We start from the raw sequence: 17598 nt of genomic DNA on the forward strand, positions 1-17598 counted from the left end.
CCACTACTTTTCACTCCACTCCATTCCATTCTATTCCACTGCGCTCCACTCCGCTCCATTTAACTCCTCTCCACTACATTCCATTCCATTCCATTCCACTCCATTCTATTCCATTCCACTTTACTCCATGCCATTCCACTCCATTCCATTCCATTCTATTTCATTCCACTCCACTTCATTCCACTCCACCCCACTCCACACCACTGAACTCCATTTCATTCCACTCCATTTCATTCCATTCCACTCAACTCCATTCCATTCCATTCCATTCCACTGCACTCCACTCCACTCCAATTCATTCCACTCAATTCCAATCCACTCCAATCCACTCCACCCCATTACATTCCACTCTACTCCATTTCATTCCTTTCCACTCCATTTCACTTAACTCTAGTCTACTCCAATCCACTCCATTCCATTCCACTGCTTCGACTCTACTCCATTGCATTCCACTCCACTCCAGTCCACTCCTATCTACTCCATTCCATTCCATTTCATTCCACTCCATTTCACTTAACTCCAGTCTACTCCAATCCACTCCATTCCATTCCACTCCTTTCCACCCTACTCTACTGTGTTCCACTCCACTCGAGTCCATACCTATCCATTCCATTCCATTCCATTTCATTCCACACCCCTCCACTACATCCATTCCACCCTATTCCATTCCACACCATTCCACTGCACTACATTCCGCTCCTCTCCATTCCATTCCATTCCACTCCAAACCACTCCGTTCCTCTCCTCTCCAATCTATTCCATTCCATTCCATTCCATTCCACTCCATTCCATTCCAATCTATTTCATTCCACTCAACTCTATTCTATTCCACTCTGTTCTATTCCATTCCTCTCCATTACTTTCCGTTCCACTCCATTCCAGTCCATTCCTCTCCACTCCACTCCATTCCATTCCATTCCATTCCCTTCCACCCCACTCCATTCCATTGTAGTCTGTTCCATTCCACTCCACTCCATTCCACTCTTTTACTCTCCACTCCATTCCAGTCCATTCCTCTCCACTCCACTCCATTCCATTCCATTCCATTCCCTTCCACCCCACTCCATTCCATTGTAGTCTGTTCCATTCCACTCCACTCCATTCCACTCCTTTACTCTCCATTCCATTCCATTCCATTCCATTCCATTCAACTCAATTCCACTTCACCGTTTTCCATTGCTCTCCACTGCACACCACTCCACTCCATTCCACTCCTCTGCATTCCAACCCACTCCATTCCATTCCTTTCGATTCCATTCCACTACACTACACCCCATTCCACACCATTCCACTATATTCTAGTCCACTACATTCCACATCACCCCATTCCATTAAACTCCATTCCACTCCATTCCATTCCATTCCACTTCACTCCACTTCACTCCACTCCATTCTAGTCAATTCAATTTCATTTCTCTCCATTCCATGCCACTCTACTCCATTCCATTCCACTCCACTCCACTCCAATCCATTTTTATCAACTCCATTCCATTCCTCTCTATTCCACTCCATTCCACTCCACTCCATTCCACTCTACTCCATTCCACTTCGTTCCATTTCATTCCACTCCACTCCACTCCACCATATTCCACTGCTCTGAACTGCACTCTATTCCACTCCATTGCACTCCACAGCATTCCAACCCACTCCATTCCATTCCATTCGATTCCATTCCACTACACTGCACTCCATCTCACTCCACTCCACTACATTCTTCTCCACTCCACTCCATTCCACTTAATTCTATTCCATTCCTTTCCACTCCATTCCATGCCACTCCACTCCACTCTATTCCACTCCAATCCTTTCCAATCCATTCCATTCCATTCCTTTCCATTCCATTCCATTCCAGTCCATGCTAACCATTCCACTCCACGCTAACCATTCCACTCCACTCTACTCCACTCTAATCCAATCCAATCCATGCCATTTCTTTCCACTCTACTCCATTCCATTCCATTACAATGCATTTCATTCCATTAGATTCCACTCCACTTCACTCCACTATACTCCACTTCACTCCACTATACTCCACTTCACTCATTCCCACTCCATTCCATTCCATTTTATTCCACTCCACCCAAACTATTCCATTCTACTCCACTACACTCCACTCCATTCCATTCTACTCCATTACACTTCACTCACCTCCATTCCATTGCATTCCATTACATTCCACTCCCTTTAATTCAATTTCATTCAATTCCATTCCATTCCATTCCGTTCCACTCCACTCGACTCCACTCCAATGCGTTCCATTCCACTCCACTGCACTCCACTCCATTCCATTCCACTCCATTACAGTCCTTTCCACTCCACTGCACTCCACTCCATTCCACTCCACTTCATTCCATTCCATTCTATTCCACTCCACTCCATTCCACTCCACTCCACTCCATAACACTCGACCCCTCTTCATTCCATTCCATTCAACTCCAATCCAATCCATTCCACTCTACACCATTCCACTCCACTTCATTCAACTCCACCCCATTCCATTCCATTCAACTCCCTTCTACTCTACTCCACGCCAGTCCACTCTACTCCATTCCATTCCTTTCCTTTCCACTCCACTCCATTCCACTCCACTGCATTCTATTCTAGTCCACTCTACTACATTGCATTACAATCCGTTCCTATTAACTCCGCTCCATTCCACTCCACTCCATTCCAGTCCACTCCACTCCATTCCACTCCACTCCTATCAACTCCATTCATTTCCATTCCATTCCACTCCATTCTATTTCACTCTTATCCATTCCATTCCATTGAATTCCACTGCATTCCACTCCATTACACTCCACTCCATTTCACTCCATTCCATTCCACTCCATTCCGCTTCATTCCACTCCACTGCAGTCCATTCTTTTCCAATCCACTGCACTTCACTCCATTCCGTCACATTCCAATCCACCCCACTTCACTCTATTCCACACCACTCCATTCCACTGCACTCCATTACATTCCAGTCCATTGCTTTCCCTTCCTTTCCTCTCCAATCAATTCCATTCAACTCCACACCACACCATTCCATTCCTCTCCACTGCACTCCATTCCACTTCAATCCCCTCCAGTCAACTCCACTCCACTCCGTTCCACTCCATTCCAATCCATTCCACTCCATTCAAGTCTACTCCAATCCACTCCACTCCATTCCATTCCATTCCACTGCACTCCATTCCACTCCACTCAACTCCATTCCATTCAATTCCATTCAGTTAAACTGCATTCCATTCCACTCCACTTCATTCCAGTCCACGGCACTCCATTCCATTCCATTCCATTCCATTCCACTCCATTACATGCCATTCCAATCCATTCCACTCCACTCCACTCCATTCGACTACATTCCACTCCACTCCTCTACAATCCACTCCATGCCGTTGCATTCCACTCCACTCCATTCCATTCCATTCCACTGCATTCCATTCCATTCCTCTCCGCTCCTCTCCACTACACTCAATTCCTCTCCTTTCCATTCCAAACCATTCCACTCCACTCCATTCCATTCCATTCCACTCCACCAAATTCCATTCCACTCTACACCATTCCATGCCATTCCATTTCACTCCACTCCATTCCATTCCACTCCATTCATGTCCACTCCATTCCAATCCCCTCAACTCTATTCCATCCATTCCACTCCACTTTATTCCATTCGAATCCACTCCACTGCTTTCCATTCCTTTCCTCTCCAGTCCATTCCAATCCACTCCATTGCACTTCATTCCAGTACACTCTATTTAAGTCCATTCCACTCCATTCCATTCGATTCCATTCCTATCCACTCCATTCCATTCTATTCCACTCCTCTCCGCTCCACTTCACTCCATTCCGTTCCACTGTACGGCATTCCATTCCTCTCTACTCCAATCCATTCCACTCCACTCCAGTCCACTACCCTCCACTCCATTCCATTCCACTCCATTACATTCCTCTCCATTCGACATCTCTCCACTCCATTCCACTCCACTCTATTCCTTTCCATTCTATTTCCTTCCACTCCACTCTACTCCACCTCACTCCATTCAATTCCATCCCACTCCAATACTCTCCATTGCACTCCACTCCTTTCCACTCCACTCCTTTCCATTCCATTCCAATCCACTGCACTCCATTCCATTCCTCTCCACTCCATTCCAATCTTTTCCATTTCACTCCATTCCATTCCATTCCACTCCACTCCATTCCACTCCCCTGGACTACTTTCCACTCCACTCCATTCCATTAAATTCCAATCCACTCCGCTCCACTCCATTCCACTCCTAGCCACTCCAATCCATTCTATTCCATTCCACTCCATTACTTTTCATTCCACTCTACTCCACTCAAATCCACTCCCCTCAATTCTATTCCACTCCATTAAATGACACTCCACTAAACTCCACTTCACTCCTCTCTATTCCATTTAATTCCACTCCACTCCACAGCACTCCACTCCATTCCACTCCATTCCACTCCACTCCATTCCATTCCACTCCTTTTCATTAAATTCCACTCCACTGAATTCCATTAAATTCCATTACATTCCTTTACATTTAATTCCACTCCATTCCACTCCACTCCACTACTTTCCATTCCGTTCCATTCCACTCCACTCAATTCCACTCCACCGAATTCCACTCCACTCCATTCCACTCCACTCCATTCCACTGTACTCCACGTCATTCCTTTCTACTGTACTCCATTCCATTCTGTTCTATTTCACTGCATTCCTCTCCACTCCACTCCACTCCATTCCACTCCATTGCATTCCACTCCACTCCATTCCACTGCACTCCGTTCCATTCCACTCTACTCCATTCCATTTCATCCCACTTCATTCCACTCCAATACACTCTACTCCATTCCACTCCATTCCACACCAATCCACTTCTCCCCACTCCATTCCTTTCCATTCCACTCTTTTCTACTCCTATCCACTCCATTCCACTACACTAGAATCCATTCCATTCCATTCCACTCCATTACATTCCATTCCACTGTATTCCAGTCCATTCCACTCCACTCCACTCTTTTCCTGTCCACTCCACTCCACTCCATTCCACTCCACTCCATTCCATTCCATTCCACTCCATTCCATTACATTCCAATCGGCTCCATTCCGTTACATTCCACTCCACTCTAGTCCATTCCACTCCATTCCTCTCCATTCCACTCCATTCCATTCCACTCCACTCCATTCCACTCCACGCCATTGCATTCCACTTCATTGCCTTCCACTCCATTCTTCTATACTCCATTCCATTAAAATCAATTGCATTCCATTTCTGTCCACTCCACTCCACTCCACGAAATTGCAATATATTCCACTCCACTCCACTCTAGTCTTCAACACTCCATTCCATTTCATTCCATTCAATTTCACTCCACTCCATTCCATTCCACTCTCCTCCACTCCTTTCTACTCCACTCCACTCGATTCCATTTTATTCCATTCCATTCCATTCCAATCCATTCCAATCCACTCCACTCCATTCCACTGCACTCCACTCCTCTAATCTCCACCCCATTCCACTCTATTCCATGCCATTGCCTTCCACTCCACTCCATTCCATTCGATTCCACTGCATTCCATTCCATTCCATTCCAATCCACTCCACTCCACTAAATTCCACCCCATTCCATTCCATTCCACTCCACTCCACTACATTCCATTGCTTTCCATTCCATCCCATTCAACTCCACTCCATTCCACACCCATCATTCCGTTTCATTCCACTCTCTTCCACTCCAATCCACTCCACTCCACTCCAATCCACTCCCTGATGTGACATTCCATTCCATTTCACTCCATTCCACTCCATTCACCCCCATTCCATTCCATTCCACTCCATTCCATTCCATTCCACTCCATTCTAGTCATTTCCACTACACTCCACTCTATTCCATTCCATTCCATTCCTTTCCTTTCCAGTCCATTCAACTCTATTCCACTGCTCTCCACTACATTCTATTGGACTCTCCTCCCTTCCACGCCATTCCGTTCCACTCTGTTCCAGTCCACACCAATCCATTCCTTTACACTACACACTAATCCACTCCTTTACATTCCAATCCAATTCACGGCACTACATTCCATTCCAATCTACTCAACTCCATTACACTCCATTCCATTTAATTCCACTCCATTCCTTTCAACTCCATTGCACTCCATTCCACTCCAGTACTTTCCATTCCACTCCACTCCACTCCACTCCATTCCACCCCACTCCACTCCATTCCACTCCATTCCATTCCATTCCAATCTATTCTATTTCCTTCCACTCCATTCCATTCCATTCCAATCCATTCCATTCCATTCCATTCCATTTGACTCCATTCCATTCCATTCCATTCAACACTATTCCATTCCATTCATCTTCACTCCACTCCATTCCATTCCATTCCATTCCACTGTACTCCATTCCATTCCACTGCACTCCAGTCCATTCCAACCCCTCCCTTTTATTCCTTTCCATTCCATTCCTCTCCATTCCATTCCATTGCTATCTACTCCATTCCATTCTACTCCTCTCCATTCCACTCCACTCCACTGCTTTCCATTCCATTTGATTCCATTCCAATCCATTCCATTCCCCTTCTCTCCATTCCGGTCCTCTCCACTTCATTCCACTCCACTCCACTCAAATCCATTCCATTCCACTCCACTCCATTCCATTCCACTCATATCCATTCCATTCAATTTCACTCCACTGCACTCCATTCCATTCCACTCCATTCCACTGCATTCCATTCCACTCTTTCCACTACTCTCCATTCCATTCCATTCCAATCCACTACACTCCATTGCATTCCACTCCACTCCATTCCCCTCCACTCAATTCCACTCCAATCCACTCCATTCCATTCCATTACACTCAATTCCATCCGCTCCGGTACATTACATTCCACTCCACTCCATTTCATTAAACTCCACTCCATTCCATTCCATTCCATTCCACTGCACTCCACTCCACTCCATTCCACTCCATTCCATTCCACTTCATTCCACTCCATTCCATTCCACACCACTCCGCTCCATTCCGTTCTATATCATTCCACTCCACTCCACTGCATTCCAATCCCTTCCTCTGCATTCAACTCCACTGCACTCCTTTCCATTCCATTCCTTTCCACTCCATTGCACTCCACTCCATGCTACACCATTTCACTCCATTCCTTTCCACTCAACTCCACTTCATTCCATTCATTTCCACTACACTCCACTCCATTCTATTCTAATCCATTATACTCCACTCCATTCCATTCCACTCCATTTCTCTCCAGTCTACTCCATTCCGTTTAATTCCACTTCATTGCATTGCAATCCTGTCCATTCCACACCACTTCATTCCACTCCACTCCATTCCACTCAATTCCTCTCCACTCGACTCCATTATACTCCACTCCATTCCACTTCTCTCCAATCCATTCCATTCCATTCCATTCCACTCCAGTCCACTTCACATGAATCCATTACACAACATACACCTTTACTCCACTCCATTCCATTCCATTGCATTCAATTCCACTCTATGCTACTCCATTCCATTTCTCTGCACTCCAATCCATTCCATTCCACTCACTTGCACTCTACTCCATTGTAATCCTCTCCACGCCACTCCACTCCATGCCAATCCATGCCATTCAACTCCAGTCCATTCTTGTCCTTTCCACTCCACTCCATTCCATTCCATTCCACTCCAATCCATTCAATTCCATTTCATTCCACTCCACTCCACTTCTTTTCACTCCACTCCATTAGATTCCATTCCATTCCACTCCACTCCACTCCATTCCATTGCACTCCTTTCCACTACACTCCGTTCCATCCCACTCCATTCATTTCCATTCCATTCTACCACATTCCTTCCCATTCCATTCCATTCCTTCCACTCCACTCTATTCCATTTCAATGTACTCCACTGCATTCCACTATCTTCCAATCCACTCCACTCCATTCCACTCCATTCCGTTCCATTCTACTCCATTCCATTCCATTACATTCCTCTCCCTTCCACTCCACTCCATTCCACTTCATTCCACTCCATTCCAATCCATTCCAGTCCACTCGACTCCACCTGACCCCTTTCCATTCCATTCCACTGCACTCCACTTCATTCGATTCCAATCCATTCCACTCCACTCCATTCCACTCCAATCCATTCCATTCCACTCCACTCCACTACACACCACACTATTCCATTCCATTATATTCCACTCCACTCCAATCTACTCCACTCCTTTCCATTGCACTCCATTCCATTCCTCTCCATTCCTCTCCACTCCACTCCATTTCACTGAATTGTATTCCATTCCATTCTATTTCATTCCACTCCAATCCACTCCACTCCACTCCATTCCATGCCACTCCAACCCACTGCACAACACCCTACTCCACTCCAATCCAAACCACTCCACTTCATTCCATTCCATTCCATTCAATGCCACTCCACTCCATTTCACTCCATTCTACTCTATTCCACTCCACTCCACTCAATTCCATTCTATTCCATTCCATTCCAATCCATTCCACTCCATTCCGTTCCATTCCACTCTAATCCTTTCCACTCCACTCCATTCCATTCCATTCTTTTCAACTCAATTCCACTCTACTGCCTTCCATTCCACTCCCATTCATTCCATTCCATTCCATTCCACTCCACTCCATTCCAATCCACTCCACTCCACTCTATTCCACTCCACTCCACTCCACTCTATTCCAGTCCTCTCCACTACTTTCCATTCCAATCCATTGCCCTCTACTCCAATCCCTTTCAATCCATTGCACTCTATTCCACTCCAAACTACACCATTCCATTCCATTCCATTCCTTTCCTTTCCACTCCACTCCACTCCATTACACTCAAATGCACTCCGCTACATTCCACTCCACTCTACTCCATTCCATTCAACTTCATTCCATTCTAGTGCACTCCACTCTGTTCCAATCCATACCATTGCATTCCACTCCACTCCACTCCACTCCATTAAACTCCACTCCATTCCATTCCATTTCACTCCACTTCTCTCCACTCCATTCCATTCAATTCCACTGCATTTCTGTCCACTCCACTCCACTCCTTTCCATTCCATTCCAGTGTACTCCACTCCATTCCCTTCCAATTTATTCCACTCTACTCCTTTCCATTCCCCTCCACTCCACTCCATTCCATTTAATACCACTCCTTTCCACTTCACTCCATTCCTCTCCTCTCCATTCCATTGCATGCCACTCCACTCCACTCCACTCCATTGCAATCCGTTACATTCCACTCCACTCTACACCACTCCACTCCACTCCATTCCATTCCACTCCTTTCCATTCCTCTCCATTGCACTCCACTCCTCTCCATTCCACTCCATTCCGTTTCATTCCACTTGACTCCACTCCACTCTATTGCATTCCATTCATCTCCCCTACACTCCACTCCACTCCATTCCACTACATTACATTCTACTCGACTTCATTCCATTCCACTCCACTCCATTCCAGTACACTCCACTCAACTCCACTCCACTCAACTCCATTCCATTCCACTCCATTCAACTCCAGTGCATTCTATTCCATTCCTCTCCACTCCACTCCACTCCATTCCTTTGTACTCCATTCCACTCCACTCCATTCCATTGTACTCCATTCGACTCCACTCCATTCCATTCCACTCCATTCGATTCCATTCCACTCCACTCCACTACATTCCATTCCACTCCTCTCAAATCCTTACAACTCCACTCCACTCCACTCCATCTCACTCCGTTACATTCGACTCTACTCCATTTCATTCCATTTCGCTTCACTCGACTCCACTCCATTCCTTTCCATTCCTTTTGATTCTATTCCATTCCAGTACATTCCATTCCATACTACTCTGCTCCAATCCACTCAAATCCGTTTTACTCCACTCCATTCCATTCCATTCAACTCCATTCAACTCCACTACCTTCCATTCCACTCCACTCCACTCCATTCCATTCCATTTCAATCCACTCCATTCTACTCCACTTCACTCCATTCTTCTCTACTAAACTCTATTCCATTATATTCCATTCCATTCCACTCCATTCCTTCCACCCCACTCCATTCCAGTCCTCTTCACTCCATTCCACTCCACTCCAATCTTCTCCACTGCATTCCATTGCCCTCTACTCCGTTCCATTCCACTGCCATCAATTCCATTCATTTCCATTCCTCTGCACTCCACTTTACTCCACTCCACTCCATTCCACTCCATTCTGTTCCATTCAATTCAACTCCAGTCCATTCCATTCCATTCCACTCCATTCCACTCTATTCCATTCCATTCCACTCCACTCCATTCCACTCCACTCTACTCCTTTCCACTCCTTTCCTCTCCATTCAATCTCATCCCATTCCATTCCACTCTATTCCACTCCACTCCACTTCACTCCACTCCACTCTCCTCCTCTCCTCTCCTCTATATTCCATTCCATTCCAACCCATTCCATTCCATTAAACTCCACTCCAATCCTTTCCATTCCATTCCAATCCATTCCATTCCTTTCCATTTCATTCAACTCCATTCCGCTCCACTCCACTCCACTAGATTGCATTACATCCAATTCCATTCCTCTCTATTCCACTCCTCTCCACTCCACGGCACTCCACTCCACTCCGTACCACTCCATCTCATTCCATTCCGCTCCGTTCCATGGTACTCTTCTCCACCCCAGACCACTCAACTTCATTTTATTCCATTCCATGCCGTTTCATTACTCTCAATTCCATTCCACTCCACTTCTGTTCAATCTACTCCAGTCCACTCCAGTCCACTCCATTCCATTAAACTCCCTTCCACTCCACTCCATTCCATTCCATTCCACTCTACTCCACTTCACTACAGTCCATTCCATTCCATTCCACTCCACTCCATTCCATTCCACTCCATTACACTCCACTAAACTCCACTACAGTCCATTACATTCCACTCCACTCCATTCCATTCCACTCTATTCTACTCCACTCCACTCCACACCACTCCATTCCATTCCACTCCATTCCATTCGAATCCATTCCAGTCCACTCCTGTCCATTCCAATCCACTCTCCTCTATACATTCCATTTCCCTCCATTGCAATCCACGCCATTCTACTGCATTCCATTCCATTCCACTCCAATCCATTCGATTCCATTCCACTCCACTCCACTCCATTCCTCTCCACTCCACTCCACTCCAATCCACTCCGCTCCATTCCATTCCATTCCTTTCCATTGCATTCCATACCATTCAACTCTTTTCCATGCCAGTCAATTGCACTCCAGTCCACTCCATTCCAATCCACTCCATGCCATTCTATTCCACTCCACTCCAGTATTTTCCATTCCATTCCACTTCACTCCATTCCATTCCACTCCACTCTATTCCTTTCCATCCCATTCCTTTCCATTCCATTCCATTCCATTCTATTCCATTCCTCCCCACTCCACTCCATTCCACTCCACTCTATTCCATTCCACTCCTTTCCATTCTGCTCCATTCCACTCCACTCCAGTCCTTTCCACTCCATTCCACTCTACTCCTCTCCAGTCCATTTCACTCAATTCCACTGCATTCCACTCAATTCCACTCCATTCCATTCCATTCCATTCCATTCCCCTCCACTCCAATCCACTCCTCTGCATTCCAATCCACTCCACTCCTTCCACTCAACTCCATTCATTTCCATTCCAATCATTTTGTGTTTGTCCTTATTCAAATTATGTTTGTGCCCTGACTACATATTCATGGAAGAGAGAAGGTAGGCTCAGACTTCCATCCAGATTAAACACAAAGTTAACTAACATATCTTCTTAGTTCACTTTAGATAGAATATTATATGTTTTATAATATAAATATGAATTTTAAGTACTGCATGAAAAATAATCTTCCCCATCTTACAAAAGAAGATCATCAGACATTGGATCATTCATGAATTACCCAAAGCTGTATTCTCTCAACAATTCTTTTTATTCTTACATCTTAACCTCCATGAAAATCTAGAGGCATGAAGTACTAGAAATTAGAAACAAATTTGCAGAAAAGCACAAATTGTCAAAATTAATCCAAGAAGAAAGAGAATATATTAATATACTTATAACAGGTAAAGATATTGACAAGATTCCTTCCCAGAAAAAAGGCTCAGATAGCTTCACTGGTAAATTCTACTAAACATTTAATGAATAATTAATACCAATTCTACACAAACACTTGAAAAATATAAAAGGGAAAAGAAAACAATTCATTTGTTGAGGCCAGTATTACCCAGTAAACAAAACCACATGAAAGCATCAAAAAAAAAAAAAAATGAGAGACCATTATTCTTCATAAATATAGATTCAGAATTTTTTTTTTGAGATGGAGTTTTGCTCTTGTTGCCTAGGCTGCAGTGCCGTGGCCCCATCTCAGCTCACTGCACCCTCTGCCTCCTGGGTTCAAGTGATTCTCCTGTCAGCCTCCTGAGTAGCTGGGATTACAGGCACCTGTTACTATGCCCGGCTAATGTTTGGTATTTTTTTTAGTAGAGACGGGGTTTCACCATGTTGGCCAGGCTGGTCTCAAACTCCTGACCTCAGGTGATCCGCCTGCTTTGGCCTCCCAAAGTGCTGAGATTACAGGCATGGGCCACCGCACCCAGCCTAGAAGTCTTTAAAAATTCTAGAAAACTGAATTCAGCAACACATAAAATGTTAGACAAAATGACCAAGTGGAATTATCTCACTAATGCAAATATCAGTCAATGTAATATACCATATTAATAGAATAGAGGACAAAACCATAATTATTTCAGTAGACACACAAAAGCATTTGACAAAATCCATTACTCATTAACAATAAAGCCTCCAGAAATCTAGGAATAGAAAAATCTGCTTAACCTCTCCTACAGGGCATCTATAAATATTTCACACATTCCAGTAAAATATAATAGAGGACATATTGGTATGTCTACTTAATGGTTTTAAAAATTAACAACACATAATGAAGATAATTTACCTAGAAAACAAACACTTTTCTAAAAACGTTTCTATTGCATGTGATAAAAGTAGAAATTAAGATAAAAAAGAGTAGTACTGTTGAGAATGACTAAGATTTGGTATCATTAATTTTCTTCTTAGCAATTAAAATAGTAACAACAATTCTAACAAGACAGAGGTGCAGACATCTCAGAACCCTTAAAACACAAATCCTTATCCGCAGGGATCTTCAGGAGGGAGACGGCTGATGCAGCACAACTTTCTTTCACAGGAGCATCTTGCAGAATACAGTACGAGATACACAAAGGCTGCATTGAGTCTTTTTAAGGTCCTGGGCCTTTGTGGGGGTGGGGTAGGAGCTCTCCAGATAGCATCTAATGAGCAGGAACATTCAGGTTGCTTTTTTTTTCCTTACTGGCAAAACTGTGTGTGCATCATGAATGAAGCTGGTCTCCCTTATCCATATCAAAAGTAAACCCAAATTAATTGGCTAAATTGGGACTCAACACCTCCGGGAGCCACGCGGAAGAAAGCCCCACCACACTTTAAAGTAGCTTACCTCATCATATTTGAGGAAAGCAAAACGCTTATGACCAGTATGCTGCTAATACAAGTCTACTGATAATGCTGTATGAAAAATTATTTTTCACAATCATAGCTGGCAGAGTCTACATTTTGCATTACACTTTCCCCCCTTTTTTAAAAAATTTTAAACACAGGTCCTTTTCTCTTCTTTTTTTAAATTTTAATGTAATTATACAAGACAGAGTCTCAGTATGTTGCCCAGGCTGGTCTTGAACTCCTGAGCTCAAGCGATACATCCGTCTCCCCCTCCCAAAATGCTGGGATTACAGGCCTGAGACACTGTGCCCAGCCTTAAACACAAATCTTAATTCATTCTTACAATTATCCTGAGGTTAGAAAAATGGAAGGGGAAGAAAAACGGCAAGCAGGTAGGCTGACTTTGGCTTCATTATTTGGAAGGGCAGTTTGCTCGGTTAAAACACACTACTGCCCACAAAGGCCAAGACAACAGAAAAATACAGACTTAAATAAATAGATTTTATATGTGACAGCAGTTTGAATGGAGACTTTTTCAATGCAAATGACAAACAGCTGTGCTTGGGAATAAAGGACAACGAATTTTTTTATCTCTACAGCTGTCCTGAGAGCACGTCTCTACATCTCTACCTGTATTCTGGAATCAGGGAGAAAGCCAAAACGGACGACAAGACACTAGATCAGCCACGTCCAAACCTTTGACTACAAGGACTTTTCCGCCTATCTGTGGTGGTGGGTATCATGAAAATTATGCGCAAACCTTTTTTTTTTTTTTTTTTTTAAGCTCATCAGCTGTTGTTAGCATTAGAGTATTTTACGTGTGGCCCAGGAGCATTCTTCCTCCAATGTGGCCCTGAGAAGCCAAAAGACTGGACACCTGTGCACTAGATCAAAAGGCTACTCCTTCTGGAAGCAATTGTAAAGAATTTCTGACATTATCTTGACATGAAAACCAATGGATAATGGGACAGAACGCAAAATCTTCAAGAATTTTTCTTGTTGGTTTTTTTTTTTTTGGGGGGGTCAAGGTGTTGCTCTGTGGCCCAGACTGGAGTACACTGGTGAGATCACAGCTCAGTGCAGGCTCAAGTGCTCCTCCCGCCTCAGCCACAGTAGTAGCTGGGACTACAGATGCGCACAACCACTCCTGGCTAATATTTTATTTTTTGTAGAGAGGGGGTCTCACTGTATTGTCCAGGTTGCTCACACTCCTTGACTCAAGGGATCCAGGACAGGATAACAGGTGTGAGCCACCACACCTGGCCATGTGCATAAACTTTTAAGACAAACACAAGGCCCCACAAAAGGTAAGGTTTTCCCACCTAATTTCCAGGGACCTTTTGGTGCAAGGATGAGAAGCCCTTAAAACTACACAGACAACTCCAAAGATTCAAGAGTTCATTCGGGCTGAGCCAGCCCACTGGGCAGACTGACCTTCAAGAAAAGCCCACCCATGACATACACCAGATGGCTCTCCCAGAATCTCTTCGGTCCTCAGGGTCCCTAAGGTACTGGACAGAGCTAGGAAAGCAAACTGATTTCCTTCTTCCTGCACGAAACCCCTTGAGGTCAAGACCCCACAATCAGACGAGGAGTGGCTCACCCTCAGTCAACAGGCCAGACTCAAGGTGGTATAATGTCTTAACCAAGGGTGAGGGACTCCAGGTCTGACTCCCAACTCAGTGCTCCTTTAATAACCACGTTTTGTTAATTCTCCTGAACAGGGGTTCCTGGCAAGTCAGTTCTCCCTCAGGCCTTCGGTTTCCTCACCTACAAGATGAGAGGGCTGGACCAGATGGAAATTCGGGGGGTAAGGTGATGTTCGCGCGCAGTCCACCCCCCCCCCCAAGGGACCCTAAAGCCTCCATCCCAGTTCCCACCACGCACCCGTCACACAAATCCTCCCCAAGGTGAGGGCTGGTCCGAAAGGGTCCTCCGGCTGCCGCATCAGCGAGTGCAGGAGGGAGGGGAAGCCTCCAAGGGCGCGACGCGGGCTCAAGGAGGCAACTCGGCCAGGAGTGAACTGGGACTCCGAGGGAGGTGTCCAGGCCGCTCCTCGAGCCCAGCCCGGGTCCCCGAACCGCTTACCTCCAGGCTCCCTATCTCCTGCTGGGTGAGGCCGTTGGACACAGCGTACTTGGTGCGCAGCCCGCGCAGGCTGCCAATGTCTATGCCGATGAGCTTCTGGAGCTGCCCGCACTGCTGCAGCGCCGGGCTGGCCTCGGCCCCTGCGCCACCCTCAGCGGCCGCCGCATCACCTCGGCCACCGCCCTCCTTCTTCTCTCCCATCGCCTCCGCCGCATCACCGCCGCCACCGCCCTCCTTCTCTCCCATCGCCTCCGCGCGCAGCGCGCTCTATGCAGGCCACAGCGGCCGAGGCAGGAAGCCCGGGGTCGGGCGCCTAGGCAAGGAACCCCCGAGCCGGGAGAGTAGGACCGGGAGCGCCCCTCGGCGCTGCCCTTGCCAGGACGCCAGTAGAGCTGGCAGCGGAGTCTGCCGCTCCCGCCCTCAGAGCCGCGGCGGCGGGAGCAGAAAGCCGCGGCGGCAAAAGCCGTGGCGGCTGGGGCAAAAAGCCGCGGCGGCGCAGGCAAAAAACCTAGGCGGCGGGGGCAAAAAGCCGCGGCGGCAAAAAGTCGCGGCGGCGGGGACAAAAAGCCGCGGCGGCAAAAATGCGCGGGGGCAAAAAGCCGCGGCGGCAAAAATGCGCGGGGGCAAAAAGTCGCGGCGGCGTGGACAAAAAGCCGCGGCGGCAGGGGGCAAAAGCCGCGGCGGCGGGCGCAAAAAGCCGCGGCGGCGGGGTCGGCAAAAAGCAGTGGGAGCTGGGGCAAAAAACTACAAAAAGCCTCGGCGGCGGGGGCAGAAAGCCGTGGCGGCGGGGAGCAAAAAGCCGCGGCGGCGGGGGAAGAAGCCGCAAAAGCCGCGGCGGCGGGGGAAGAAGCCGCAAAAGCCGCGGCGGCGGGGGCAAAAAGCCGCAAAAGCCGCGGCGGCGGCGGGGGTAAAATGCCGCGGCGGCAAAAAGCCCCGGCGGCGGGCTCAAAAAGCCGTGGCGTCGGGGGCTAAAAGCCGCAAAAAGCCGTGGCAGGGGGGGCAAAAAGCAGTGGGAGCTGGGGCCAAAAAAACACAAAAAGGCGGCAGCAAGCCGCGGCGGCGGCGACGGGGAGCAAAAAGCCGCGGCGGCGGCGGCGGGGAGCAAAAAGCCGCGGCGGCGGCGGCGGCGGGGAGCAAAAAGCCGCGGCGGCGGCGGCGGCGGCGGCGGGGAGCAAAAAGCCGCGGCGGCGGCGGCGGCGGCGGCGGGGAGCAAAAAGCTGCGGCGGCGGGGGCAAAAAGCTGCAAAAGTCGCGGTGCGGAAGCAAAAAGCCGCGGCGGCGGGGACAAAAAGTAGTAAAAAGCCGCGGTGGCGGGGGCAAAAAGCCGCGGGGGGGGGGGCCAAAAAGCCGCGGGGGGGGAGGGCAAAAAGCCGCGGGGGGGGGGGGGGCAAAAAGCCGCGGGGGGGGGGGGCAAAAAGCCGCGGGGGGGGGGGGGGGGGGCAAAAAGCCGCGGAGGCGGGGGCAAAATAGTGGAAATGGGGTAGAAGGCCGGCACAGCTTGGCATTGCTGGAGTGTGAGGTGATAGGAAAATTGCAGCCGAAGACAAAAAAAGATGTAAGTAGACTTGACTCAGTGCAGCTAAGAACCCAGATGTTATCTTGAGGGTATTAACTAATAAGCAGTTTAAATCAGAATGGCACATTCTGATTTGTTTTTTGTATGTTCACATTTGGCAGGCATAGATACTATTTGAAGAGAGGAAAGTCAGTAGATAGAGATAACAAACTTAAATATGTGCCAAGTCTAGAAACGAGACTAGGGGGATAAGGACCTTTCCAAATAAAATGCAAGATTTGAAAACTGGCTGGGGGATGAGGAAAAGGCAGGTCTTTAAGGTCAATCCCTGTTTTGCTTTAAGTTGTTAGGGGGTGGTTTTATCACATATTGTAGAATATGTCATTTCAGTTTTGAACATCTTGAGTTAAATTGTCCTGACATGTCTTATGAATTTGATTTTCTTCCCTGGGAAGCTGATATTTCAAAAACTTGAAGAG

The 17598-nt window shown here is 47.0% G+C and overlaps 1 pseudogene; it reads left to right on the top strand.

Annotated features, from left to right (window-relative positions):
• Positions 1 to 15293: 15293 nt before the first annotated feature.
• LOC100438598 (spidroin-1-like) lies at positions 15294 to 17073 on the top strand (annotated as a pseudogene).
• Positions 17074 to 17598: the final 525 nt, after the last annotated feature.

The sequence above is a fragment of the Pongo abelii genome, chromosome 6 (assembly GCF_028885655.2).
Source record: "Pongo abelii isolate AG06213 chromosome 6, NHGRI_mPonAbe1-v2.0_pri, whole genome shotgun sequence".
NCBI classification, from domain to species: domain Eukaryota; kingdom Metazoa; phylum Chordata; class Mammalia; order Primates; family Hominidae; genus Pongo; species Pongo abelii.